General features: G+C 42.4%; 1 protein-coding gene across 14 annotated transcripts in view; it reads right to left on the bottom strand.

Moving 5' to 3' along the window:
- The window catches only part of AOPEP (aminopeptidase O (putative)), a 357,345-nt gene that overhangs the window by 330,092 nt on the left and 985 nt on the right, over positions 1 to 26,268 (bottom strand). The gene's annotated exons all lie outside the window — the stretch shown is intronic.

Genomic DNA, 26,268 nt, shown 5'->3' with positions numbered 1-26,268 from the left:
CCCCCACTGCATTGTGTGTGGCACACTTTCAGTGCAATAGGAGTAGAGAGAAAGCAAGGATGCAAAGAAGAGTTTGAATTTACTTTATGGAGAAGCTGGTATTTCCCTTGGCCCTAGAAAAGTCAACGAGCACAGGGGATAAGCCAGAGTATTTTCTGTCCTGTCATTTTGAATAATAACCTTCAATAAAGCCGTGGCTATTTCTATGTAATGAGAAACAGTGATCTTAAACCTTCATTCTGATGGTGGCTGTGGCTGCGAACATACAGTATTTTGTTGACTGGGCATCTTTTAAAAAACTTGTTTGATTAAAAGCCCTGAACACACACACACTCACACACACACAGAAGGAAAGCCCTGAATACACACACACTCACACACACACAGAAGGAAAACCCTGAATACACACACACTCACACACACAGAAGGAAAGCCCTGAATACACACACTCACACACACCCACTCACACACACACTCACACACTCACACTCACACACACACTCACACACACACTCTCTCTCACACACACTCACACACACTCATACACACACACTCACACACACAGAAGGAAAGCCCTGAATACACACACACTCACACACACACAGAAGGAAAGCCCTGAACACACACACACACTCACACACACAATCACACACACACACACTCACACACACACTCACACACTCACACACACACACAAAGGAAAGCCCTGAATACACACACACACACACAGAAGGAAAGCCCTGAATACACACTCTCACACACACACTCACACACACACTCACACACTCACACTCACACACTCACACACACACTCACACACACACTCACACACACTCTCTCACACACACTCACACACACTCATACACACACACTCACACACACAGAAGGAAAGCCCTGAATACACACACACTCACACACACACAGAAGGAAAGCCCTGAACACACACACACTCACACAATCACACACACACACACACACTCACACACACACTCACTCACACACACACTCACACACTCACACACACACACAAAGGAAAGCCCTGAATACACACACACACAGAAGGAAAGCCCTGAATACACACACACACACACACAGAAGGAAAGCCCTGAATACACACACTCTCACACACACACACTCACACACACACTCACACACTCACACTCACACACACACACACACACTCACACACACACACACTCACACACTCACACACACACTCACACACACTCACACACACTCACACACACAGAAGGAAAACAGGCATCAGTGAGACAAAGGTCAGTTTAGTGGCTGGCTAAACTATCATATTCAGAGAAAAACAGTTTAGCATTTTTAACATAGATATAATTATTTATTGTCCAACTCTAACAGATTCCTAAATTCACTTCTAAAAATTTGTATAATTTAAGTATAAAACACATTCTACAGAACAGTTCTCACCACTTTTGTTCCTGGTGGCAGAGAATGAGGCTGCCCTAGAGCCCCACCCACTCAAGCCTGTTAGCAGAACCACTGTTAGGAAAAGCCACGGCTGGCCTTCCAGTGGCTAACCACGGCCGCCTCTAAAATCAGCGCACTACGTGGCATGTGTCTTAAGTGATGAAACGTCTGTCACCTGACTGACAATCCATTGGTTCTCTTTAGCGGATTCTTCCGCATACTCTCCATAGAAGCAATTCTAACACCTTTAACTTTCCAATTCCATGCTTGCTGTCATTCTCAGCTGAGGATTTGGCCCCCTGCTTTGCTGAGATAATTCTGAATCTCTGCAGCTCAACCATATCTCAAAGTATCATTAGCTCTTCATAAGTATTACCTTCTCTTGATTCAGAGGGAACAATATCCCTTCTCACCAAAGCTTGTTTAGTTTATTCTGCCCCACTGAATCCCAACTTCTGGGGTTTTGAGAGAGCCAAATAAATAGCACATTCCTCTCCCATCCAGATTCTGAATGTAGCAAAAAATAAGATATGGCAAAGGCACACCGACATATCGCCATTACTACCGATGAAGGCGAAACTGAAGAACATGGCTTACTGTGAGAGCCAAAGGTAGCTGGAAACTGAATCCCAAAATTAGGTTTATCAACATGGTCACAGGCAATGCTTCCAGAAGGAGAGGTGGCCTCCCTCAGGTAAGATTTAAGGCCTGGAGGAAGAGAGAATGGCTCTCTGCGGTCAGGATTGTTGCCCAAACGCAAAAGGGAGGACATGAGCAGAGCACATCCTGTCTCCTCTTCCCAAATTTATCAGACTAAGTCACTCCAGATCCCTTAGGATAAAGGCACTGGGATCAGGAGTGTTACACTGACTGAACTCCCCCAGCAAGGAAGGAAACATGAGAAGTGGGGAAGAAGTGTTCTCTCAACACCATCCCCTTCCACTTACTTGAACCCTGTTTCATTTGACATTTTTCTCTTGCCAACATTTTATCCCCCTCAATGATTACACCCTGTTCTGAACATTCAAACATCCCTAGGGTTGCGGGCTCAAGCAATCCTCCTTCCTCAGCCTCCCAAGTAGCTGGGACCATAGGTACGTGCCACCACACTCATCTAACTTTTTAAATTTTTGTACAGATGAGGTCTTGCCATGTTGCCCAGACTGGTCTTGAACTCTTCAGCTCAGGTGATCTGCCCACCTCAGCCCCCCAAAGTGCTGAGATTACAGGTGTGAGCCATCACAACCAGCCTTAGGGTTGCCATCTTTTTTCTTTTTTTTTTTTTTTTGAGACAGAGTCTCGCTCTGTCACCCAGGCTGGAGTGCAGTGGTACGATCTCGGCTCACTGCAAGCTCTGCCTCCCGGGTTCACGCCATTCTCCTGCCTCAGCCTCCCGAGTAGCTGGGACAACAGGCGCCCGCCACCACACCCGGCTAATTTTTCTGTATTTTTGGTAGAGACGGGGTTCTGCCGTGTCAGCCAGGATGGTCTCGATCTCCTGACCTCGTGATCTGCCCACCTCGGCCTCCCAAAGTGCTGGGATTACAGGCGTGAGCCACCGCGCCCGGCCTAGGGTTGCCATCTTTAAAAACAATCAACAACTTCATTTGGCCTACTTTAAGTCATCTTTATTTCACTGAACTTTGGAACTGAAAAATTCCTTAGGGCTCACTCAATCCAACTCTCTAATTTTACAAATGAAGACAGCGAGTCCCAGACAGGCAAAGCAATTTGCTCAAGGTCACCCAGTTCTTTTTGTTTGCCGTGAACAGAACATTTTCCACCTGCTGAGGCTTTTCCTGGGAATTCTCATCCCCAGGTCTCATGGCCATCTCCTTCATATTGTCTAAGTCATAAGTCTCTAAGTCTGTCTTCCATATCTTCCTTCGACCTTCTTTATCTTCTTCAAGTTATGCAGACTAGTAAGCAATTCTTATTGCAATAGCTTGGGGGGCAAAGGAGAACTTTTAAGCCAGCCCCAGAAGATTCTGAAGAGCACTATCACTTCTGCATGGTTTCCAACCTAAATAATGTATAAGTCTATTAGTTGTTGCTTATTTGCCTATGTCTTACTTGTCTTAGATGCATGGATGACCTAAATCATCTTTCTCTCTGCAAGTACGTAACGCTCACTGACGTCAGTCAGGGTCACAGCCCCACATGTAGGGAAAAACTGAACTGCCTGTGGTTGCAAATGCATGTATGTGGCCACACTGCAAGGTCTCTCTCAGCAAATGGAAACCATATTTCTAAGCAGTCCGTCGACTTCAGCACTTTTGGCTATTATTGTGCTCCAATTCAAAATGCCAGCCTGTCTCACGGAAGCATTTTTCCATTCTCTGTCACAAGCCGTAACATATAAAAGTCCCCCTTATAAAAACCAACGCTTAGTTTCCAGTGGCTAACCATTGCTGCATCTAAAATAAGTGTGCTAAAAAAAAAAGAAAAAGAAAATACGTGTGCTATGTGGTATGTATTTTAAATGCTTAAATGATTGTCTCGGCAGCACCGTTAAAGGCTTTGAAAGGATTAGCGTACAGTAATATTTTCCTTAAGGGGGAAGAGGATCACATACTAAACAGAGCTATGGCGCAGAGAAGAAACTGCTCTGCCATTCTCAGCCATCCAAAGTGGAATGCACCCATTTACGAATGTGGGATATAACCTCTGTAACGCCGTCCCCAATCCCCCCAACGAAAAAAAATTTCATTCTCCTTTCAAGCTACAAAGCAAGGTGTATCCTTATGACTCTTGAACTTATCCTGGCTCATTTTATAGTTACCTCCATCCTCCAATGCTCTAAAAATTCCTTGTAACTCCTGAATCATTTTTGCGTTCATGACCAGGGTAAGTGGAGTATCCTCAACACAGCAGGTTCTCAATAAATATTTGTGGAATTGCCATCCAAAGGCTTTTGCGATTTCAACGTCTAGTTACTTATACAACAGGGATTCTAGCTTGTGTACTCTATAGTCTAGTGCTAAGTTACTGCTTAACAAACATCTCCCTCCAGACATCTCATTTTTTCTTCTCAGGATACACCTGTGCCTCTTTTGATGCCACATCTTTTTACTTGTAAGCAACTGGGGGAAAGGAGAACTTATTTTTGCATATATGCTTATTCTACAACATAGAGCACACTGTGAGTAATTACTAAATATTTAATTCCACCGATTACCTGACCAGAGAATGACAGCTTTCCGCTATTCCATTATTTAGGATATGCCAATTGCTCTTAATAACAGCCAGTGTATTTGCTGAAATACACGGTTTCTGGGCACAATTCTTCACACAATCAAATGCATGTAGTCACAGGAACATAGTTCACTGCTGTGAAATTCAATAGTTTCAGAATTAGAAGGAAACTTAGAAGTTCAAATATACTGTTTTGTGTTTATAAATGTCACACTGACATACTATTCTGCAACTTCTTTAACTCAATGGTTCTGAGATATAGACATGCTGATGTATATAAATCTGTCTCTTTTAACTGCTGTTTAATGCTCCCACAGGAATATCCTATAATTTATCCATACGTTCCCCTACTGATAGATATTTAAGTTATTTGAAAATTTTCTTCATTACAAATGATGCTGCGATGAGCCTCGTACGCACACCTCTTAGCTGCACCCTGCACGTAAAACGATGTGGCACAAAAAGAGGCACAGGTGTATCCTGAGAAGAAAAAACGAGATGTCTAGAAATTCCATTTTGCCTGATGTTAATATTGTCATACCTACTTTCTTTTGGTTTGCTTTTTCCTGGCACATCTTTCAATCTCTTTTATTTTTAAGTGCTCTGGACTCTTTTTGCCTTGGCTGTCTTTTTAAAACAACATTTGACTGGCTATTTTAAAAATATAATTATCATTTTTAATGACTGAAATGAATTTCTTTAAATTTATCACAATTACATTTGCAATAGCACCATCTCAATCAACACGTTTTATGTTTTCTATCTTCCATGATTTTGTTTCTTAGCTTTATTTTTCTGCTTTTTATTGAATTTTTCTACATTCTGTTTTCCCCTCCACTGTTTCATAACTTACACAATCAATGCCTTTAATATGCCTACTTAAAGTCAATCTCAAACAACCTTCCAAACAAAATAAGGACCTTGGAAAGTTTTATCACCAGTCTTCCCTCTTCCTTACTCCATACCAGCTTCCATATTATTGTTGCTATTATCTTAGTATCACATTGTTTGTTAAAACTCCACCCAACTTTTTTAAAGTCAATATTCATTTGTATTTACAAATATATTCACCAGCTTCCTTACTCGTGATAATTTATACATTCCACTCCTTCCTTCTGGGTCCAATTTTATTCTACTTGCTGCATGACAAATTACTTTGTAGCTTCAAACAGCAACCATTTAATTATATTCTATAGGTCATGAATGTGGGTAACAGTCAGCTGGATGAATCTGGTACTCAGTTGGAGGACGGACTTGTCTGGAGGGTCTGATGCCCAGAGAGGCTGCTTAAACTTATTTAAATAAACTTTTTAAAATTTAAATAAAGCTTATTTAACACTGAGATCTTGGAATGGTTGGACATCTTCTATGGTAGCTGGCAGCCCCCAGCATGAGCATCCCAAAAACCAGTTGAAAACTGCATGGCCTCTTCTGACCTAGCCTCAAAGTCAACATGGTTATTATTTCTAATAGTCTATTGCTTTCAAGAGCAAACTCATAAGGCCAATACAGATTCAAGGAGAGGGGATTAGACTCCACCTTTTGATGGGGGAGTGGCAAGGTATATTGTAGAAAAGCATGGAAGATGGTAAATATTGTTATGGCCATTTTTGGAAAATACAATCTGCCACAATTTCCTTTTTACTTAAGTTTATCTTTAGTAATTATTTCAGGAGTCCATGGGTAACAAATTCTTTTAACAGTTGTATGTTTGAAAATGTCTGTATTACATCCTCTCTACTGAGTGATCACTTAACTAAGTGTTGACCTTTTGTTGATAGTTATTTTTAATTAACACTTTTTTACACTAGTTTACATTAATTAACACTACTTACAACTCCACTGTAACCTGGCATATCTTTTTGCTGATAAGAAAGAAGTTTGTTATTAGCATGCATTTATTGATATGTATCTGTTCTTTCTCCCTGGTACATGTATGTATGTGGGGGGATGTGTGTGTGTATGTGAGAGAGACAGAGAAAGAAAGAGACTTGTGTGTCTGTGTGTGTGTTGTTGTTTCTGAACACCTGAAATGGAAGGGAGATTTCCTTATACTTCAGTGGATCACACTGACCAGAAGCCCACAGAGTACGACATACCACGTAATGGTCCAGACCCACAATTCCTTTTGGTGAAGAAGTTTTCATGAGGCTGGGTGCAGTAGCTCGTGCTCGTAATTCCGGCACTTTGGGAGGCCAAGGCGGGAGGATCGCTTGAGCCCAGGAGTTCAAGACAAGCCCAGGTAACACAGGAAGACCTCTCTCTACAAATAACAGTTAGCCAGACATGGTGGTGTACACGCCTATAGTCCAGTTACTTAGGAGACTGAGGTGGGAGGATTGCTTGAGCCTGACAGGCCAAGACTACAGTGAGTCGTGATTGCGTCACTGTACTCCAGCCTGAGCAGCACAGCGAGACTCTTTCTGAAAAAAAAAAGTTTTCATGGGTTCTATGTTGACTGTCTAAATGATGGGTTCCATAGAAGTCCAAACCTTAGCACCGTGCAATATACCCTTGCAACAAACCTGCACGTGTATCCCCTGGATCTACAATTAAAATTTCAGTTGGAAAAAAAAAAGAAATTTTCATATAGGATATTCTTCGTTGTATAACATTAGAGGCACCGTAGTTATAGATTACCTTTTATTATCCCAGAAGCCCAGAGAGATGATTAAAGACGAGAGGTTAAGAATATGTGCAAAGAAAGAAGCCCAGATACACAGAAAGCTGGATTATATCACTCAATCAACAAATATGTGGAATCTCTTCCATTCTGTCTTTGTCTAGTAACTCTCTGGACCCCATCGTGTCCTCAAGGAAAACATTCCTCACTTCACTGATTAAGTCAAATTCCCCTGTTATTAGATTTTATAGTCATGTGCTTCTTAGTAGCACAACAAACACAGTTTTAGTTTTACATTTAGTTTTACATGTGTCTGTTTGATTATTTAATTAATATTATTCTGACCTCCCCTTAAATGAAAGGGAGTACCACTTCTGGTAATAGTGGAGTACCTTCTGGTGGACTAATCCTCCCACTGAGAGTACTTATAAACTCTAGACAAAAAGACAACATTTCTGAAGGCCCATGAAAGTGAGCAAAAAGCTGACAAGAGCTGTAGGGAGCCAACACGTGAAGAAGGGAATGGCATTGAGCTTCCTGCTTCATAGTTTTTCACTGGAGGGAAAACCCTACTTGGTGCCAGGCAAGGCAGTTAACCCATTTATGCCAGAGGTTGCAATTTTTTGTGTGTGAAAAATCAGACCTTGGGCCCAGCGCGGTGGCTCACGCCTGTAATCCCAGCACTTTGGGAGGCCAAGGCGGGTGGACCACGGGGTCGGGAGATCGAGACCAGCCTGGCTAACATGGTGAAACCCTGTCTCTACTAAAAATACAAAAAATTAGCCATGCGTGGTGGCAGGTGCCTATAGTCCCAGTTACTTGGGAGGCTGAGGCAGGAGAATGGCGTGAACCCAGGAGGCGGAGCTTGCGGTGAGCTGAGATAGCGCCACTGCACTCCAGCCTGGGCAACAGAGTGAGACTCCGTCTCAAAACAAAAGAAAAAGAAAAAGAAAAATCAGACCTTGGAGATGACCTTGAGCAGCAGGATATAAATAACTGACACAAGCTTAGCGTTCCAATAATAGAACAATAGGCATAAATGGGTTAAAACTAAGATTGAAACCTGAAGGTTTTTTTGGGTTTTTTTTTTTTGAGATGGAGTCTTGCTCTGTCGCCAGGCTGGAGTGCAGTGGCCCAATCTTGCTCACTGCAACCTCTGCCTCCCAGGTTCAAGTGATGCTCCTGCCTCAGCCTCCCCAGTAGCTAGGACTACAGGTGCCCAACACCACGCCCGGCCAATTTCTTGTATTTTTAGTAGAGACGGGGTTTCACCATGTTGGCCAGGATGGTCTCAATCTCCTGACCTCGTGATCCACCCACCTCGGCCTCCTAAAGTGCTGGGATTACAGGCGTGAGCCACTGCGCACAGCCAAAAACCTAAAGTCTTACTGGCTGAAGAATGAGAGACTAGAGTTCAAGACCAACACAGCAGCTGGAGAGAAAAGAAGGAAAACTTTAGGAAAGGTGATGTCTCCAAAGCAAGAGTCCTATATTCTGTGTATAAACTCTGCCCAATTCCCTAATTGTCCCCTGAACTATATGCATGTATGGGGGAGATCAAATGGCCTCCTTAAGGCAAAATGAACTCAACTAAACTGAGATTTTGGCTGCTCTCCACAGCAGCAAAGGTAAAGTTAGAAGTCTGAGTTCAGTCAAGTCAACTGTCTGTTAATACAAAACATCAGTATTCTTCAGAGGACCATAACAGAATCCAGAGTTTCTACAAAGTATCAATTACAATGTCTAAGATAAAACATAAAACTAGTAGACATAAAAGAAATAAGAAAACATGACCCAGACTCAAAGAAAAAGCAATTAGTAGAGACCAACTTGGGTGGACTCAAATATTAGAATTAACAGACAACGATTTTAAAGCAGCTATTCATATTATAATTAGGCAAAAATGCTGTAATACATGAACTAAAAGGAAAACTCAGCAAAGAAATAGGAATTACTTTTTTAAAAAGGAAAAGAAAATTCCAGAACTGAAGAATACTATATTTAAGATTAAAACTTCACCAGATGGTTTTGATTATAGAAGACAGTCAGTGAACCAGAAAATAGTTATATAGAAATTATCCAGTGTAAAGAACAGAAAAATGTGAAAAAGAATGAACAGGTACTTTTGGGACATGTAATTGGAGTCCAAGATGGACAGGCAAAAGAGAATGTGGTACCAAAAAATACTTCAAAAAACAAGAAGCAGTGAGCACAACCGGCACCTAGATCTTGTTTCTAAATACCATTTTCCAACACGAGGAAACAGCCCTCCTTGGAGACATGACTGATTCTCAAACTGGACAGGGAAAACACAAACTGGGTCTGAAGCATCACATGGACCCCTAAAGTAAAGAAGGAAACAGACAGACAAACAGAAGAATTGTACACAGGAACCAACCTGAAAGAACTTTCAATGCCCAAAGCTGGAACAATTTGAGTAAGAAAATAAATAATGATAGTATTGGATTAAACCCCAGTAAAATGAATATGTCTACTCTGCTATACACAAATAATTAAATAAGTAATCATTTGTTTAAATTGGTTGAATAAATAATCATGAAGGGAGAGACCACATCTTCCCTATGGAAGAATTCCAAAAAATCGATGTAGATATTACCTCTTCAAAGACATAGAACTTATTTCCCTTCCCCTTGAATATAGGCCAAACTTAATTATTTGCTTCCAAGAAATAAGGAATGGAAAAGAAAAAATATTATGTTTACAGTAAAGAAATCTGACAGTTTAATCAAGTTGAATACCACCAGTGATAAGTCATATTGGTATCATTATCCTCTGGTATGACGCAATGAGTAGGGTACCCTACCTGTGTCGTATTCCTGAAACCTCAGTGTAAGCATGACGAAACATCAGACAAACCCATACTGAGGGACATTCTAAAACATACTTAACCAGTACTCTTCAAAAGTGTGAAGGCTACCAAAAACAAGTAAAATCTGACAAAGTGTTAGAGAATGGAGGTGTACAGGAGATATGATAAAATGCAATGTGGTATCCTAGACTGGATCCTAAAACAAACAAACGAAAAGGACATTAGTGGAAAAACTGTAGATAAAAGCATTATGCCAGTGCTACATTTTTAGTTTAACAAACATACCGTTGAGTATATGAACATGAAGAGAAGCTGGACGATGAGTTGGGAACTCCCTATACTATGTTTGCAACTTTTTGGTAAATCTGAAAGTATTTCAAAATAAACCATTTATTTAAAAATAGTTAAAATTTTCCAAATTTGGTGAGAGATACAAAGCTTCAAAAGTTTATTTACACAGGAAAAATATGAAGGAAAACACACCTAGGCACATCATTATCAAACTACTGAAAAACAAAACTAATCTTGAAAGTAGCCATTACGAAATGACATATTACCCACAGAAGAACAGTGACACAGATGGCAGGTGGCTTCTTCTCAGAATGACCTGGATTCCCAGAGAAACAATGGAGGCCACAGAAACAGTGAAATGATACCTTTTAGGTGCAGAAAGAATGGGCAGGGGACAAATTTGCTTCAAATATATTAGTCCTGAAACCTTACTTCTATTATTTATTTATCAGCAAGTCCTTATTTCTGTGTGCCTAGCAAAATGGCAGCCCATTCCTGGTTAATTTATCCAAAGTTTTGAATGACTAGATGCTGAAATAATTTTTACTTTATTCAAGACTGTAATTTCTTATTTTTTTACTTTACTATTCTATTTCAAAACAAATACATTCTAAAACACTAACCATCCCTCCAAAATATCTACTGGCTTCCTCCTTCAGTAGAAATTCTCAAGAATATTGGTTTGGACAAACTGACATAGCATGGAACCAGTTTTCTCCTCAAATGTTGGGGCAGGTGTTGAACTTTCCAGCCCCTCAGCACTTTCCCTTCGGCTCACTTTCACATCTCCCCGATTTGCTAGAAATTGTTCTCTGATGCCCTTCGACGGTTAATAAACTTTGAAAGCTGATGTCATCTTTAAACAGCAGACTGGCCAATCTAATGACCACCATTATCTCTGGTAAAATTGTAATCTCTGAGTTCAGGATATGCTTTTAGTCATTTTATTTGGTTTCTTGCATTTCAACCTTAAGCTTTTCCCCTTTGTTCATGCCTATTTATTTTTCTTTTACTTCAAGTAAAAATATAGTGTTAAAACAACATTGAGCTATACGTTTTAACTGTACAAGTACCAGCATATTCAGAGTTGAAATTCCCTCTGGAACCATAACTCTAACTAGCCCCCTCCCCATATAAATATATGCTACAATAGGGTCTTTCTCTACAAAACTCATACCCGAGAGGCAATGTCATTTATCACTGAGTCAATAATGCAAGATAACATAATGAAAAGGGGATTTTGCTTTATTCCCTTAACTATAAATAAAAATATGTAGCACTTTGCAGGATTACCACATGTGGTATGATATTAACTTAAAAACCAACCTTTAAGCCAAACTGTAAATAAGATAAACTGTGCTCTCTGGTCTCAAGTTTTAAACAGTCTCTCTTTGCTCTAAATTTACTGCTTTCAGGAACCATATAAGAGTGACTGCATATAATTTGTGATCATGTAATGAAAGACTCTATTGTGATATGTATATTCAAAAAAAAAAAAAAACCCACTGGAGTTAATGCTGTTGTGGGAATTATAAAAAGCGCCTGTGTTGAAGATCAATGCAGTAAGGCCAAGTCAGAGTCTCAGTCAAAGACCTTTTCCTGAACAAAACAAGCAAATCACTGTCAGCTGTGGCTTGATTTATATATTATAACCAGTCAAGTGTTGGGGGGGAGGTCTAAAATGTGAACACTGAAAACAAAAACTGATTTTACTCCATCAGTGTACGACTGCCCTGACTTATGCTGAAACATGGTGTGACGTGATGGACTTGGGCTTCCCTGATGGCAGCTTGTGTTGACTCTGGCTTTGCTGATCACGTCTCCGTACCCAGATGCCATTCCTCTTTGGTGCCTAAGGTGTTTACGCTCACATTATCAGCAGGCATTTGGGTTGCAAAGATAAGATTGGAAGTGATTTCACTCTACATTCAAAGGTGAAAGAATGTATCCCTTTGATTGTATCCCTTTGATTTGCAAGCTACTTGCTTGCAAAGTATAGTACGTTTCAGTTTCTGAAGAGTACCACTTAAACCAAATTATAGAGAGTAGTCAGAAAAGGATTCCCGGGAAACCTCATCACAGTTATAAAGAAATGGGGATTTCGCTTTTCTACTCCGTTTTCTAAGAGGTTACACCTGCCTCGGGGGCTGACAATCCAGGTACTGGAAAGATTACAGATGATGAAACAATGCTCAGAGAGCCTAAGTGTCCGAGATTTCCAAGATGTAAACGAAGCAGTTGAACTCCAGAGTGTTCTTAACCAAGATATCCATGGCCTGTATTGCACAGCAATCCAAGTCACCATGACATGCTACCTTGTATCAATGTCCCATGGAAAACCAAACAGAGGTCCACTACCTACCATAGCAAAGGCTAGAGGAAACCCACCGGCTGGATTCAGGGTGGTGAAGGGAGAGTAATTAGGTCAGGGAAGGGAGAGGCAGACCACCATGTGCTCCGCCAATCCCACTGCTAGGTACATGCTCAAAAGAAAGCAAATCAGTATATCGGAGACATACCTGCACTCCCATACTTAACTGCAGCACTATTCACAATAGCCAAGATTTGGAATCACCCTAAGTGTCCATTAACAGAGTAAGAGATAAAGAAAATGTGGTACATAAACACAACAGAGTACTATTCAGCCATTAAAAAGAATAAGATCCTGTCATTTGCAACAGTATGCATGGAAATGGAGGATATTACATTAAGTGAAAAGAGACAGACACAGAAAGACAAACTTCCATGTTCTCACTCAACTGTGGGAGCTAAAACTTAAAACAACTGAACTCATGCAGATAGAACACACTGGTAGTTTCCGGAGGCTAGGAGGGAGAAGGGGTGGTTAACGGAACACACTGGTAGTTTCCGGAGGCTAGGAGGGAGAAGGGGTGGTTAACGGGTACAAAGATTAGTTAGAGACAACGATGAGATTTAGTATTTGATAGCACAACAGGGTGACCATAGTCAGCAATACTCTGTTTACATTTTAGAATAACTGAGAGCGTATGATTGGAATGTTCGTAACACAAGGACATAATGAATGCTTGAGGTGATGGATACCCCATTTCCCTGATGTGATTACTACATATTTCATACCTGTATCAAAACAGCTCATGTACCCCATAAATATACATGCCTAATATGTACCCAGAAAAATTAAAAATAAAAAAGAGCTCAATGAAAATGAGAAGTCAATAGATTATTTCAACAGGTAGAAGTTCTGAAGCATTTTTCAAATTTTACAATGTTTAGAGCACTTAAAGCACTATATTTCTATTTTTCATAACTTTGCTGAGTGTTTTCAAAAATTAGATATAATTTAAACTACATAATTTTATCATAAATCCAATTTGTACCATATTTTCTTTCTTTCTTTCTTTCTTTTTTTTTTTTGAGACAGAGTCTCGCTCTTATTGCCCAGGCTGGAGTGCAGTGGCTCAATCTTGCTTCACCGCAACCTCCGCCTCCTGGGTTCAAGCGATTCTCCTGTGTCAGCCTCCCAAGCAGCTGGGATTACAGGCATGCTCCACCACACCCAGCTAATTTTTGTGTTTTTACTAGAGACGGGGTTTCCCCATGTTGGTCAGGCTAGTCTTGAACTCCCAACCTCAGGTGATCCACCGCCTCGGCTTCCCAAAGTGCTGGGATTATAGGCATGAGCCACCACGGCCGGCCCACCATATTTTGTTGCTGTTGTTGAGACGGAGTCTCGCTCTGTTGCCCAGGCTGGAGTGCAGTGGTGCGATCTCCGCTTATTGCAAGCTCCGCCTCCCGGGTTCCCACCATTCTCCGGCCTCAGCCTCCCGAGTAGCTGGGACAACAGGTGCCTGCCACCATGCCTGGCTAATTTTTTGTATTTTTAGTAGAGACAGGGTTTCACCGTGTTAGCCAGGATGGTCTCGATCTCCTGACCTTGTGATCCGCCCGCCTCAGCCTCCCAAAGTACTGGGATTATAGGTGTTAGCCACCGCGCCCAGGCCCATATTTTATTCTTAAGGATTAAGGATTAAGTAACTCCACTCCATTCCGCCCTCCTCACCACTGCTTTGTTATTCAGTAACACTCATTTTTACCGAGTGTGGACTAGAGAAAGAAGCTGAATAGCCCAGGCTGGACCCCATGGTCACAATGTGAAAGCACTTCATTAACGCTCTCACTAGGACTCCCACGTCCCTGCTCGCTTAACTTTGACCACACCTACCGCAGCATCCAGACCAGCTCCCAGGCATGCCAGCTTGCATTTTTCCCTGTTTGAGTCAACTGAGATATGCAGATTCCCATCCATGTTTCCCTCCTAATGACCTTGTCTGCTGTGTGGATAGTTATCTGGGTTCAATCCAACCCCTGCCCTCACCCCTGGGTCCACTCCCCTGGCCTCTGTCCTCCACTCCATTCCCAGCCATGGAACACTGCCATCTCCTTCCTCCCTCGCTGATTCTCCCATCTTCCAGGTGAGAGAAGCCTTTTGAGTTGCTCATGATTTCCTATCGGAAAAAACAATAACAAAATGTGCTTTCTCTTGCTGGGCTCAATAGCTAGTTGTTGCTTTTGTTTATCTATCCAGCTTTTCTGAAAAGAAGGTTATACCCTTTCTATTTTATGACTGCATATTTCTTAAACTGTTGAAATCTGGCATCGGACCACACCACTTCACTGCAAGTTTACTTTCAACCATTCACAGTGACTTACTTCTTGCCAAGTCTAGCTTAACCTCAGGCCTTATTTTCCTTGACTCTCTGTGGCATCTCATACTGCTAACTGCCCACCACCTCCGATGATTCCTGGGACACTGTATCGTCCACATCTCTTCTTTTTTTTTTTTTTTTTTTTTGCAAAGTGAAAGTAAGTTTATTAAGAAAGTAAAGGAATAAAAAAATGGCTACTCCATAGACAGAGCAGCCTGCACCTCTTCTTACATGCCTGTCTTCAGAACACTGGGTGCTTCCCGAGGCTTAACCGTGGACACCTCTTCTCTTTCTGAAGTCTTTCTCTTGCTCACATCTCAGGTACTCAACTCATGATTTTACAAAAAGGACTCAACTCCCTATCCAGCTCTGATCTCTACATCCCTGCCTCCTATCTCCAAAGCAATGCTTCTCTAACAATCTGTGGTTATTTTTCCCCTTATATTTTCATAAAATATAATAAAAATAGATCACTAAAAAGAGAAAGAGAAAAACACAAAAATACATGCCCCTAATTTGTATTAGATTCAACATAGATATAATCAGGGCAAACTACAGCATATAAATAAAGAAAAGTGGCCACGTACAGCAGCTCACGCCTATAATCCCAGCATTTTAGGAGGCCGAAGCGGGCGGATCACATGGTCAGGAGATCAAGACCATCCTGGCCAACATGGCGAAACCTCGTCCCTACTAAAATACAAAAAGTTAGCCAGGCATGGTGGCGCGTGCCTGTGATCCCAGCTACTCGGGAGGCTGAGGCAGGGGAATCACTTGAACCTGGGAGGCAGAGGTTGCAGAGAGCCGAGATCACACCACTGCATTCCAGCGTGGTGAAAGAGCAAGACTCCGTCTAAAAAAAAAAAAGAAAATAATACAAACATTTCTAAAAGAGTATCCTCTATTTCTGCACTTATTTCCTTGCAAACCAGTTACAGTCTGTGGGTAAGCACTGGTTGGTGGCCTACTCATCAAGGAGCACAGCTCTAGAGGCCTTGAGAGCACCCCACTGGTCTGCTACCATCCCCTCAACACACACCAGAAGTTTTGCTTCACGTTGACTCCTCTCTGCTTTGCCACTCGACCCAATCCATGATCAACGTTTAAATTCTACTGCTTTAAATTCTTTTATCCAACCCTTCTCTGTATTGACTGCAACAACTGTGACCCAGTGGTGAAGACCACCCATTTGAACTATTACACAACCAGCTTCTAAATAAGTCTTCCTGTGTGGCCGTCAGTGCTGTTTTTGGATACTTCCCATTCTTTCTACCCAGCCCCTCCCCACAAACATACAAGGTTTCTTGAACGCCTGGAACTGGTTACTGACACGTGACTGCTCCAGTGCTGAGTTGCAAATGGAAGCAGGCGTGTGCTCCCGGCCTAGCATTTAACCACGGTGCACAACCCTGCAGAGTGCTTTTCCCTCCCCCTCTTAAGGTAAACAAACGTGACATGCTGGCTGCTCTATCAGCCTGGATCTCAGAACGAATGTGAAGAGCAGAGTCCCCAGTTCAGCTGGGGAAGAGCATGACAAAGAAAAGTACCTTTTTTTTTTTTAGGCCACAAAGACTTTGGAGTTGTTTTTAATTACTGCTAACTTAATCTATTCTGCCTTACATAACCTGTCCCAAGTCTCTCCTCTCTATAGAACCATACCACTAAGAGTAAGATTCCTGAAGCACTAATTTAATGTCATGTTGTCCCTGCTTTTAAAAAAAGAAGGTGGGGCCGGGCGCGGTGGCTCAAGCCTGTAATCCCAGCACTTTGGGAGGTGGGTGGATCACCAGGTCAGGAGATCGAGACCATCTGGCTAACATAGTGAAACCCTGTCTCTACTAAAAATACCAAAAAATTAGCTGGGCGTGGTGGCAGGCACCTGTAGTCCCAGCTGCTTGGGAGGCTGAGGCAGGAGAATAGGTGTGAACCCAGGAGGTGGAGCTTGCAGTGAGCCGAGATCACACCACTGCACTCCAGCCTCGGAGACAGAGCAAGACTCAGTCTCAAAAAAAAAAAAAAGAAGGGGGCAGGCTGAGCGCAGTGGCTCAAGCCTGTAATCCCAGCATTCTGGGAGGCCAAGGCCAGCAGATCACAAGGTCAGGAGATCCAGACCATCCTAGCCAACAAGGTGAAACCCCGTCTCTACTAAAAATACAAAAATTGACCAGGTGTGGTGGCGGGCACCTGTAGTCCCAGCTACTCGGGAGGCTGAGGCAGGAGAATGGCGGGAACCCAGAAGGCGGAGCTTGCAGTGAGCCGAGATCGCGCCACTGCACTCCAGCCTGGGCAACAGAGCAAGACTCTGTCTCAAAAAAAAAAAGGTGGGGGGGAAAGGCCCTGAATGAATTTCCATGGTTTAAAGAAAAAATGCAAAATCCTTACCATTCAGAACTCTCACCAACATATTTTTCCAACCTTATCCTATCAGATCAACCTCCTATTACCTGAATTTGCCAGGCTCGTTTCCAGCCGCCACCCCACATCCACCCTGACCCAGCAGAGGAACATTCTCTCTCTCTGTCTCTCTCTCCTCCTGCCACCTCCCCCTCTTTAAGGTAACAATCAATTCTATCCACTATGCGAAACTTTCCTCAACAGCCCTATAACAGTTGATGCTTACTGAGTTCCTACTAAGCACCAGGCTTTGTGCTAGGCCCTTCCAATGTATTAACTCATTTAGTCTTCACAGTAACTCTGATATGGGTACTACTATTATTAAACTCATATTACAAATAAGGAAACTAAAACACAGGGATTATCCTGCTTGCTTATGGTTACACAGTTCGTAACCGATGAAGTCGGATGTGGACCCTGCAGCCTTCTGAACCACTGCCCTCTACTGCTTCTAGGACATTCTCATCTCTCCTTTCTCTGAGCTCCCATTATACTGTACTGAACTTTCTGGCATGTGATCTTGTGTCCTGCATGGCTGGTCACTGTCATGTGTGCAGGCCTTATTTACTAAGCTAGACCGTAAACTCCAGGGGTGCAAGGAGCCACTTTACCATTCTTTCTATCACTCAACAAGAAAATGCTCCCAAAAGAACCACTTCTGTGATAAGCACAGTTCTGTTGGAAGGGGTATGCATTAATCATGTTTTTTATTTTCTATATTTTATGATGTTTTGACATCTCGGAGCCTTGCTAATCCTGGAGAAATTGCTCCTCCCAGGGCTAATTCCAAGAGATAGCAAAGAACTTGCCTGTGAGCCTTTCACAGGCAAACCAGCCAACCCACAGTCCACAACCACCTCCTTATCTAACTCTCATATTGCCACTGCCCTACATCACCCCACAGCCAGGTACTACACAAGCAGGACCACCCCCAGAGCCCCCAAAATATTCAAACTAGCCAATCCATCTGCTTAGCCTGCTTGCCTTGCTTTTCCCACAGAAACCCCAATAAAGACTCCTGCCCATTCTTGCCCCAACTCCTTCTGCCTCCTGACCAACCCCAGCGCTTCCTCATATGGCCCTGTGAGGCATGATGCACCCCCTTCCTCTTGGGAACTATAATAATAAACTCTTCTTTCAAAAGCAGCTTGTTTCTGTGTCTGTCGTCTCACCACATCTGATGAAAACAAATCTGAGGTACCTTTTAAAATAAGGCATCAACCTATCTAGAGGTCCTTGGCAATGCAAACTCCACCCTCAAGATGGGGAGGGCTCTCGTGGTTCTTTCCTGATTTCCTCAGTCTCCACTAGTGGTAGAAAGGAGAGTTTTCAGGGAGCACAGCAACAGTCCACCCAACAGAATAGGTCTGGTGAACTTCACGCCTGGCGTAACAAGGATAGACGCCCAGTTTGGCTTCCAGTTGAATCTTAGTGGTTACTATTTAGCACCGGACTGGCAACTACAATTGTAAACACTCCAAATCTTTTTTTTTTTGAAGTCTCGCTCTAGTTCCCCAGGCTGAAGTGCAATGGTGCGATCTGGGTTCACTGCAACTCCACCTCCCGGGTTCAAGGGATTCACCTGCCTCAGCCTCCCAAGTAGCTGGGATTACAGGCGCCCGCCACCATACCTGGCTAATTTTTGTATTTTTAGTGGAGATGGGGTTTCACCATGTTGGTCAGGCTGGTCTCAAACTCCTGATCTCAGGTGATCTGCCCACCTCGGCCTCCCAAAGTGCTGGGATTACAGGCGTGAGCCACCGCATCGAGCCAACACTCCAAATCTTTAAACTGCCCTAATCTTTAACCAAATCTTTAAATTGCCCTTTATTTTTCCATAAGGATTAGTAGGAAAATCCTTAAACCCAAAAGGGTCTGAAGACAACCACCAGGACCACAGGGGAAGCTGGGAGCTAAGCGAAGTGTGGCCACGCTGCAGCCAGCCTTGGGAAACAGAGTTCCAGGAGATGGGTGGGTGGAGGCCGCTCTGAGAGGAGAGGAAGCCAAGATGAGCCCCGCAAGCTGCCTTCGGGAGGACAGCAGGAAGAACCTGACCTGGACTTGAGACGCAGTTTCGGTCATGAGTGGCCCAGGAGGTTTCCTGGCATTCTTGCTCCTAGACTGACCGGTATGAATTCATGCTTAATAGACACTTTCTGAATAGATACTTCAATCGTACAAAACTGTATGTAGTTTCATTATTCATGGGGATTTAGTTACAGTTCACTTTGTCCTCATTAATTTAAAATATTTTTCTCTTGTCCTTTTCTACATCTCCTGTAGCACAGGTGGTACCAAACTGTCCACAGTGCTCTGATGTTCTAGTGTTCCTATGGAATATCGGCACATTGAACCATGCTCCTCTGAAAACCGCCGGAGAACTCCCACTACACAAACACTTCCTGTCAGAGGACAGGAACAAGACGGGGACATATTCAGACAGCGGAAGGCCAGGAGAATCCCATTCACCCAAAACTTCCCCAGGTATTGTCCTGAGCAGGCAGCAGGAACCTAGAATGCCTTAAAGAAACCAGGTGAACTAGAGTCTTTCTCCTTTGGGAATTAAGTGAATTCAGAACTCCTGTATTCAGAAACCTTCGAGAAGACCCTTGACCTTCAGACACTCGTATTAACAACAAGTACCAACTGCACCAAACATCTACTGACTGCTTGCTATGAGGCAGGCTAGGTACATGGAGAACATTGTTGCATTCCATCCTCACTACCCAGTGAGGTACGTACTGTCATCTCCATCTCACGATGAGTAAATTGAAGCCCAGAGAAGTTACGGTCCTTTCCCGGGTTCACAAAGTTACCCCAGAGAAGTTACAGTCCTTTCCCGGGTTCACAAAGTTACGAGACGGCAGAGGTGAGATTTAAATTCCCCTGGTTTGGCTCCAGACCCTGAACCCTCAGCACCACACTCTAGTGCCTGACGTCCAGTCCAAGCCTAGATCAAAAATGGCCACGTACAGCACAGGGCAGCACATTCCATCCCAAGCTGAACCATAAGCTGAACCAGACAGGCAAAAGTGAAACAGGCCAGGAACTCCCTATATCCCCAAGCAAATATGGATACTCACCACAACCAGAGACCTCTCCCTCACTCTTAAACACACCACATCTTGCTGCTTATTGGCAAGACAAGTTATACTATATTGCAGGTCTTATATTTTAAGAAGTGACTAAACTTTACACATTATACCAAATGGAAGGTATATTTTAATCCTGATCTAATAAAACTTGGCTATATAAAATTGTATAATATCGGCCGGGCACGGTGGCTCACGCCTATAATCCCAGCACTTTGGGAGGCTGACACAGGCGGATCGTGAGGTCACGAGATCAAGACCATCCTGGATAACACGGTGAAACCCCGTCTCTACTAAAAATACAAAAAATTAGCCGGGCGAGGTGGCGGCGCCTGTAGTCCCAGCTACTCGGGAGGCTGAGGCAGGAGAATGGTGCGAACCCATGAGGCGGAGCTTGCAGTGAGCCGAGATGGCGCCACTGCACTCCAGCCTGGACGACACAGCGAGACTCCGTCTCAATAAAAAAAAAAAAACAATGTATAGTATCAAACAGCACTTTACACATTTACACACTGTTAAGGCTAAAATAATGCATTAACGATGATGCAATCATTTAACGTTCTATATATTCTCAACAGGCAAAATACAATCCAGAAACCATTCTTAACATCAGACTCTGGACTAGATATTCTAGGAATTGAAACATAGTGGAAAGGTACGTAAGAATGAAAAATTGGGCTGGGCACGGTGTCTCACACCTGTAATCCCAGCACTCTGGGAGGCCAAGGCCAGAGAACTGCTTGAGGCCAGGAGTCTGAAACCAGTCTGGTCAATATAGCAAGACCCCATCTCTACAAAAGAAAAATTTAAAAATTAATCGGGCATGGTGGCATGTGCTTGTACTCCCAGCTACTCAGGAGGCTGAAGCAAAGGATCGCTTGAGCCCAGGAGTTTGAACTTGCACTCCAGCCCAGAGGGCAGAGCAAGACTTTGTCTTAAAAAAAAAAAAAGAAGAAGAAGAAGAAAGAAACATCACAAAAAATCTCCATGTTTTTTGCCTACTTACAACCCAACAAAATTAACAGCCTTGCTGACATACTCTTTCACTTCAAATACTACCCAAAAGAAGAATAAGATTTCTCTAGACAAGCCCTGAATGGTTGGGAGGGCTGTCATTGCCTGAGTACTCTCTTTAACAACTGAACAACCTCCATCCTTTCACCCAATTCTCACATGGCAGTTTCTAAACCCTTCATCACCCTAGCCACATGCGATTTCAGTCGCTGTCCCCACTGCAGAATGGTGGGCCCAGATTTTGAGCACCACGGTTGAAATAAGGTATGAAGAGAGCAGAAGTAAAAAGGACAGACCTTAACTCCGTGAAGTGCTTTGCGCACTGTGGGCCCAAGATAAGTACTATTAAACACTTTTATGGATATCATTCAATTAACGGAGCCTTTAAAAATAAAAATAATTGGTTAAATATTTAAAGATGAAGGCAGTATCAGACTACCCAGTGATTTTTGTCATGGTGGGATAAAAATTCACAAAACATTTTAAACTCTATTAGAACTAATATAATTTATTACTGTCCATAAATATTTATATGCTAGAAAGAGGATTTAGATTAATAGAGTTGGGTTACAGGGTTCAGTAGAGTAAAAATGAAGAGATTGGAAAAGAAAATGTAGACAAAAATATCAGCTTTTTCAGTAAGAGTTCCTCCTCCAGAAACGCTGAAGAATACTTTTTTTTTTTTTTGAGACGGAGTGTCGCTCTGTTGCCCAGGCTGGAGTGCAGTGGCGTGATCTCAGCTCACTGCAAGCTCCGCCTCACGGGTTCAGGCCATTCTCCTGCCTCAGCCTCCCGAGTAGCTGGGACTACAGGCACTGCCACCTCGCCGGCTAATTTTTTGTATTTTTAGTAGAGACAGCGTTTCACCATGTTAGCCAGGATGGTCTCCATCTCCTGACCTCGTGATCCGCCCGCCTCGGCCTCCCAAACTGCTGGGATTATAGGGGTCAGCCACTGCGCCCGGCCAAATAATACCATTTTTAATATAAACTATTTTTGAAATATAGTCCTTAAGTCATGTAAAAAGATTTCCTTTTTCAATATCAAACGTTCTGCTATGGAGAAAAAGTAGTTGGTCTAGCTCTTATAAGAATATATTTCACTACCCAAAGAAATTACAGATACAGACTCCTCAAATCCATGAACAGAAGGGACTCTAAATCCAGTTCCCACTTCCTATAGGAATCCCCTCTAAGACACTCTACAGAAGGATCCAGTGACTATTTGAAAAGGCCTAGATATAGTTAATATTGTTTTAAAAACGTACACATAGCAAAACAACCAAATGACCATCAACTGATGAACCGATCAACAAAATGTCCATCCACACAGTGGAATATTATTCAGCCATAAAAAGGAATGAAGTACTGAAGTACCAACACATGCCACAACCTGGGTGAACTCTGAGAACACCATGAGACGTGACAGAATGAAGATAGGAAAGGCCACATATTCTATGATTACATTTACATGAAATGTCCAGAACAGGCAAATCCATAGGGACAGAAAGTAGTTGCCAAGGACTGGGATAAAGAGAGAATGAGGAGTCACTGCCAATCAGTACAGGGATTTCTTGAGGAATGATGGAAATATCCTAAAATTATACAGGGTGATGGTTGCACAATTCTGTAAATATACTAAAAATCAATAAATTATATCCTTTTAAAGAGTGAATTTTATGGCATGTGAATTATATCTCAATAAAGCTGTTACTTGAAAATCACTCTCCTTGGAAATGTGCCAGAGTGTTCCTCAGAATATAGTCTGAGAACCACAAGCCCAATAAACAACACTGGGGATGGGGTTGGGCTGGTGTGAGTGGTGCCTGTTAAAAACGCAGCTTCTTGGACACATGCAAGGATAGCAGCCAATAATCTACGTTTTCTGCAGGATATCAAGATAATTTTCATGTATCTAGTGTCTCTGAACCAACGTGCTACTAAACCAACTCTTGCCATCACAAAGCCATGAAAACAAAATTTCACTGGTCAATGCATATATAAATATTAATACAATCAAGGAATAGATATTTAAAATGAAAAAGGAGGTAAGGTGAAGAGCGCTCTTGTATTATAATCTGGCAGAATTTAGATTCCAGGGTGAAATGTAGCCACGAATGGGGGTATTCTCCACCCACAACAACAATATTGCACGTTACTGGTGTCTATAACTGAAGCAGTGTTTTCTGTCCTTCAACTTGAAACAGCATTCTCTATAGGAGGAAAACCATCCCTAAGTAAACATCAAAAGATGTTCTGACATAATGAAATTTTCACTCATTCTTTCCCAGTATTTTTACTTCGCCACTACAATTAGATTGAACTGGCTAGGCCAGTGGTTCTCAAATTTGAGTGCACACTTAGAACTTCCTGAAGAACTTGTTAAAATACAGACTATGGAGCGCTAAGAATCTGCATTTCTAACAAGTTCCAGTATTAATACTGCTGGTCCAGAGACCAAACTCTGAGAACTGGCTTAATCTAACTCTGGTCTCCTCCCAACCAGTACTATTTAAAATCCACCGTAGAGTTCAATGACGCTAAAAACGGCCGCATCTGGCAAATTCTCCAGCCACTTATAGCAGGGCTTCCTGTGGGACTCTTGCTGTTGTTATTGAGGAAATTCTCATTACTGAAAACTTGTATGTGGGTGATAAGCAGGCCTTTTCTTGGCAGCTCCAAGTATAAGCTTCCTTATCCCTCCTGCAATTCCTGGCCTCCATCTGACCTTACAACCCCACTTCCTACCCTGCACCGACCATCTTCTGTCCTTCTCTACAGTAGGAACTATACTTCCCACAACAGGAAAACTGTAGGAAGGGCAGTTTAACTGTTCCTGTCTTAGGCAACTACACTTCCTTCAGCAGAAAGCAAGACAAGCTCCTCCACCCTAGGATTTATTTGGTAATCATGTCACAGGGCTACAGCTGTGCAGATGAACTCAGCAGGGAGCACTGAATCTAGGGGCAAAAGAAGGCCAAGTATAAACTCAGAGGACTGCCAAGGCCAGCAAATAAATCAATCAATAAAAATAAATAAATGAGAAGCATTCAGATCTCAATATTTACATCTAGTTCTTTATGGGAATAAATATAGAACACAGATTTCTCCATTCAGAGGTAGATCGAGAATTTATACACTGCAAATGTACAAATTCTCTCTAAATGGTTTTGAATCCACCTCATCAAGGTTTAAAATATGCTGGCAGCACCAGATTCTACGTGGTAAACTGAACATGTATTCAGTTCATCCTTGCCAAGACAAAAGATTTCAACAAATTCCTGGAAATTGACAAGCTTTGGGATTAAGGTAAGAAAATGCAATCGTTATAGCTTAAATATCTTTAGATCTTCGGGAGCTCAATCATCTTTTAAATGTAAACAGGCAACGGACACTTCATTTGTAGGTCATATTGAAATGAATTAGGAAGTTTTAAAGGTAAGGTTCAACCGTTTATTTTCCTTTGAGATTCCATTTCTTATAAAGGCTAAGATATATACGCCGAAGAAAAAAGTGTAAACCCGGAGAATAAATACAGAACTACACCAATACAGAAGGAACCTAAGGGCATGTTTAAAGTGCTTGCCATAAGCTGGTTAAATGTTGCAAATACTGCATAACATTACGATTCGCCATGTGGTGTAAAAAATACGAATTTTGAAAATCATTGTAAGAAAATGACTAGGGCCAGATGCAGTGGCCCACACTTGTAATCCCTACACTTTGAAGGTCAAGGCAGGTGGATCATTGGAACCCAGGAGTTCAAGATCAGCCTGAGCAACACGGCGAACCGTCATCTCTACAGAAAACACACACCATTAGCTGAGCATGGTGGTGCACACTCGTAGTCCCAGACACCCAGGAGGCTGAGGCAGGAGTGAAGCCTGCACGGAGTTGTGATCCTGCCACCGCACTCCAGCCTGGCCGACAAAGTGAGACATTGTCTCCAAAAAAAAAAAAGAAAGAAAATGACTAAACAGCGTATACAGTAACCATGATATTTCTAGAACCTGAAATACTCTCTTATTAGGAAAGATGTTATGCCATGTTCCAAAACAAAAAGATTTGTTACAAACTAATAGTCAAAATCCTTGGGCATCCACTTGCTCAAACATGACCACTGAAGGCTCTTGATTTGGCCAAGACTGCAGACAGCACAGAGACTGCCGCAGACCGCACACAGTTCTGTGCCACTAGAGAGCAACTGCCAGAATGCAACGCTGCCGCTCTTTAAAGTGTCAAGTTCTTTGATAAAACATAGTCTTCTGTCATGCTTTTGGGTTTATATTCTGTATTTAGTACAAATGTCCATTTTCATGGTCTGGAGAGAACAACCCATTTCTCTTTTGATGTGCCAGATCCTAAACACCAAAACAAATCAGGTCCGTATGCAATCCTGGTCATCACTCTTTCCTGAGGTAATATCTTTTTCTTAGAAACCCTCATATTTAAGTATGTGAATAAGGTAATAAAACACCATTATTAGACACTAATAGGGAATTTACTGCCTATCCTAGGAAATTCCTTGGTAGAAGCCACGTCTCACACCCTATCAAATAGACTAGATTCAGATTCATGAAAAATCTGTATGAGAATCACGTTAAAACTCCAAGGCCTTTTTTGTTTGTTTGTTTGCAGTCTCGCTCTGTGGCCCAGGCTGGAGTGCAGTGGCCGGATCTCAGCTCACTGCAAGCTCCGCCTC

Source organism: Chlorocebus sabaeus, chromosome 12 (genome assembly GCF_047675955.1).
Source record: "Chlorocebus sabaeus isolate Y175 chromosome 12, mChlSab1.0.hap1, whole genome shotgun sequence".
In the NCBI taxonomy this organism is placed as follows: Eukaryota; Metazoa; Chordata; class Mammalia; order Primates; family Cercopithecidae; genus Chlorocebus; species Chlorocebus sabaeus.
This window is presented reverse-complemented; position numbering and strand designations above follow the sequence as displayed.